Here is a 4,727-nt window from a genome sequence, read left to right as displayed (position 1 = left end):
GTCCTATATTGCTCAGATTTAATCCTGAACTTCATGCTTCAAACACATCGAAAGAATAAAAAGGATTCCAAGGAAGAATAAAGACTCAGAGTATACACTGTGTGCTTACTTATGTATATGAGTAAGGTTTTTATTTTAAAGAAATATTTTAAAGAAATCTACATTTTGACATTCCCTGTCAGTGAGTCCTGACAGACAAGGCTGAGCATGATGATCCACCGCAAGGACCCTGCTGCAGGACCACAGGAGCTCAGGAAAGCACCATGCATTTGGGAAGCAGTAGGCAGGCTCTGGCAGTCCAGTTGCACTGCTACCAATGTGAAGACTTAAACCTCTTCCTCAACCAAGTCATCTTCTTCAGCTTCCTCCTGTTCATTAGCAATGGCATCCTGGTACTGCTGGTACTCAGACACCGGGTAGTTGATGTTGCTTTCAGCCTCAGTGAACTCAGCCATGCCCTCACTGGTGTACCAGTTTAGGAATTGCTTGCACTGGAACATGGCGGTGAAGTGCTCAGAGATGTGCTTGAAGGGTTCCAAGATGGCTGTGTTGTTGCTGATGAAGGTGGCCGACATTGTTAGGCCACATGGGGGATGTCATACACGGACGTCTTCACATTCTTGGGGATCCACTCTATGAAGTAGCTGCTGTTTTGGTTCTGCACATTGAACATCTGCTCTTCCACCTCCTTCATGGACATGTGGCCTTGGTTTCTTTTGTTTGTTTTTCTTTTGTTTTGAAATGTGGCCTTGGAAGATGGCAGCCACCGTCAGGTAGCGGCCGTGGCGGGGGTCACATGCAGCCATCATGTTCTTGGCATTGAACATCTGCTGGGTGAGCTCGGGCACTGTGAGGGCCCGGTACTGCTGGCTGCCCCGGCTGGTCAGGGGGAAAAAGCCTGGCATGAAGAAGTGCAGGCGGGGGAAGGGCACCATGTTCACGGCCAGCTTGTGCAGGTCTGCTTTCAGCTGGCCTGGGAAGTGCAGGCAGGTAGTGACCCCACTCATGGTGGCTGACACCAGGTGGTTGAGGTCTCCATAGTTGGGCATGGGCAGCTTCAGGGTTCGGAAGCAGATGTCCTACAGGGCCTCGTTGTCAATACAGAAAGTTTCATCTGCCTTTTCCACCAACTGGTGGGCAGGCAACATGGTGTTGTAGGGTTCCACCACGGTGTCTGACACCTTGGGGGAGGGCATGACGCTGAAGGTGTTCATGATGCGGTCTGGGTATTCCCCTCAGATCTTGTTGAGAATCAGGGTGCCCATGCCTGACCCAGTGCCACCTCCCAGGGAGAGGGCCAGCTGGAAACCCTGGAGACAGTCACACCTTTCTGACTCCCGCCTCACCACACCCAGCACCGACTCCACCAGCTCGGCTCCCACTGTGTAGTGGCCCAAGTTGGCTCAGTTATTGCCTGCCCTGCTCTGGCCTATCAGACACAAAGACATGATAAGACACAGACTCCAGGAATAATGGCTCTCCCATTCGTATTGTGAAGACAACAGGACTCTTCTGAGCAAACCTTTGCTATTATTTTAGGTACACTTTGGTGAAATAAAGGAAATGTTTTCAATGTATCCAGGACCCTAAAAATTACCCAGGTTCTAAAGAAAGTAAAGAGAATGTGGAGGAAGTTACTTTGTAACCCAAATGAACTACTTCTAGAAATGAAGATCAGAGCCTGCCTCAATAATGGAAATGTGATTACTTACACAGGAGGGACAGGCGCACAGTGTGGTTAGAGTGAAGCTAGGCTGCAAGCACTTGTCTGCACCTTGCTCACACATAGCTGTGCTTTGACTTCTGGTGTCCTGAAGTGGCTCCCTGTATTGCCAGGCCTTTGAAATGACCAGCAGCGCTGAAACCTTGTTGGAGGCTTTCCCTGCTCGCTGTGCTTTGCCTTCAGAGGCTGCTTTGTCAGGGAGGCCTTGCAGACTGGCACTGATCAGAGCTGTCTGAGTGGCCAGGGCCATGACTCCTGCGTAATGAGAATTTGGTGGGTTAGGTGAGGACCATGTCTAGGTGGATAAAGGTTCAGCCTGGCACTGGGAACTGGAGTGCCTGGATGTTAGGAATGAGGGGTGCCAGTTAACCATTTCCCATGGACCATGATGACCTACCAAATATGAAGTTGTCTGGCATGAAGATGTGTGGCCAAATGGTCCCAATCTTACTTGAGTCTAAGGTGCCAGGCTCTAGGTCCACCATGATGGCCTGAGGAACATATTTGTTGCCTAAGGGAACAAGAGTGGACTTAGGCCTATGCTTAGCAAGGAACTTAGGGGCAGAGCTTGAGAATCTATGTGGCTCTCAGCATTCATTACAGAAATTGCAGAATTTGAGACATGGAAACAGAAAACAGATATCCTGAGCATGGATCACCATGCAAGAGGCTTCAGCAACTGTAAGGATATTTGCAGTTGTCTATTTCATGAATATGCATTCCTTGTCCTTTGGGCACGGTGGCTGACATCTCAGCTACTCAGCAGAGAAAGATGAGCATCAGGGTTTGAGCCTAACTGGGGCAAAACAAAGATGGAAAAAACCTCTTTTTTTTGTTAATTTCATTTTATTGTAAAAATGCTGTACAGAAGGGTGACAGTTATATGAGTAAGATAATGAGCACATTTCTTGTTGGGTACTGTTACTCCCTACTTCGTTGTTCCGTTACTATCACTTCCCTCCCCCTAGAACCTTTTTCAAGAATTGGGACAGGTATAGCTATTCAGCAAGTAGAGGTAGGGGGGAATTCAGGTTCAAGGTTTTCATGGGTGAATTCACAATACTCAAAAAATAAAGCAAAATGGCTGGGGGGTTCTGAAGTGGTTACAGCACTAGCCTTATAAGCTCAAGGCCCCAAGTTCAAACTAGAGTACCACTTTAACAGTGGCAGCAAGTCCTTGCTTGTCATTAGTATTCTATGTATTAGTATTACTCTGCCATAATATGGGAAGCCAGATGGGAGACACTCACCAGTTGCCTCATTGTAATACACCTCAAGTCTCTGCAACTGCATGTTGTTGTCTCTGTGGCGGTTGCCAGGGCAGTCAATGATGTGCTCATCACTTAGCCTTTCCCACAACTGAGAAGGAAAAGAAGTGTAGTATGGCCTGGAATGTTAACTGTCCGAACAATGCATTTTACAGTAACTATAAGAAACCCATGTCCTATTAACACAATTTTTTTTGGTAAAAAATGATTATATTTTCTAAATGATAAAAAAGAAAATAAAATGGTGGTATTTTGGTTTAGTTAATCTGTGCTTTCTGGCTGAATAGAAGACATCTGGTTTCTCCTATGTGTATTCTATCTTATGCGGTACCATATTCTGTTTGGATTCTATGACAAGAATCTGGCCTTACATGGACATGAACTTGGAAAAGCAGTAACTTGAGGACTCAGCTAGAGGTCCAGGGGTCCTCAGAGGACACACTGACAACAACTGAGCTAGAAAACACCCAGTTTAACAGAGCTGAGATGGCTCATGAAAACTCAGAGAGGTTTGCACTAAGGTAGAAAAACTGTTCTCAACTATCTGACACTCACAGGTTGACACAAAGGGGAGCCTTTGTATCTGTCAGCTCAAAGACACTGCATTCCTTTCATTCAAACCACACCAAAAAATTCATTAGTCTATTCCCAGGAAACTCTAAGCACAGTATTTTGAGTCTCAGGCAAATCTAATACATGCAAGGGCATTGAAACCACCCCAGCTTTGCTTAACAAAACCACACACCTGTGGCCACACAGATAAGGGCAATTGGAGAAGCTTCCTGGGGGAATTTGACTTTCCAGGCGGTTAGGGAGCACTATGGAGTCCCATTGCCCTTAGCGTAGGCAGGCCTCCCACCATCTCCACCCTCTAACCCCCCTGCTCCTCCTCCTGCTCCTGCTCCTCCTCCTCCTCCTCCTCCTCCTCTTTCTCTTAAAATTGAGATGAGAATCCTAGGCCAGTGCCATGCTCACCTTTGTGCCAATCTGGTTGACACACTGACCCACCTGCATGTACACAATCTCTCCCATGTTGCAGGGCTGCGGAGTGGTTGGATGTGCTGTCCTTAGAAGTGGTGCATACAGAGGCAAAGAGGTAGGGCTGAGGAGCAGGAATCTGACACAGCCAACTCTGCTCCCCATTTATACCTCTGGGTGTTACAGGGGCAGAGGAGGTTGAGCATACTCAATGGGTGGAGCCAGCAGGTGCTCCAACTCAGTCTCCCTACTGCTGGGTAAGCAGAGGGCCCTACCAGTACCCACCCAGCCCTGGCATCCAGCTGTCTGCCACAAGTCCATGAGCACAGCCACCACTGTAGTTGGGTCATTTGGTCACACTGCCATTCACCTTCCACCCTGACTCACAAGAGGAGCTGTACTCTGGGATCCAGGAAGCAAGAGGAGGAGCTTTCTCTATACAAGGTCCTTGTGTGTCAAGAAGCCAAGCTCAAGACTCACTTTCCATTTTACATTGGGGAGCCTAGAACTGAAGGTGCATTTTCAGCTGTGATCCCAAGAACAAGAACACCTTCTGGATTCCAGGACTGATCCACTTTCCATTCTGGGAAGAATCAGGGCATGTTAAGGGAGTTAAAGGCCGAGTGTGGTGCTGTGTGGGGAGTAGTGGGGGAAGAGTCCTTGCCATACTAACAGCTGGTCTGCATCACAGGTGGAAGGCAGACGCCAGTCAGGAGGGTGTCATCCTTTGGGCCAGATCACCTCTTCACCAGCCCTGC

The 4,727-nt window shown here is 48.0% G+C and overlaps 1 pseudogene; it reads right to left on the bottom strand.

The window, feature by feature from the left end:
• Positions 1 to 297: 297 nt before the first annotated feature.
• LOC105985931 lies at positions 298 to 4,023 on the bottom strand (annotated as a pseudogene).
• Between the last annotated feature and the right edge of the window lie 704 nt (positions 4,024 to 4,727).

This window comes from Dipodomys ordii, unplaced genomic scaffold (assembly GCF_000151885.1).
Source record: "Dipodomys ordii isolate 6190 unplaced genomic scaffold, Dord_2.0 Scaffold32, whole genome shotgun sequence".
In the NCBI taxonomy this organism is placed as follows: domain Eukaryota; kingdom Metazoa; phylum Chordata; class Mammalia; order Rodentia; family Heteromyidae; genus Dipodomys; species Dipodomys ordii.
This window is presented reverse-complemented; position numbering and strand designations above follow the sequence as displayed.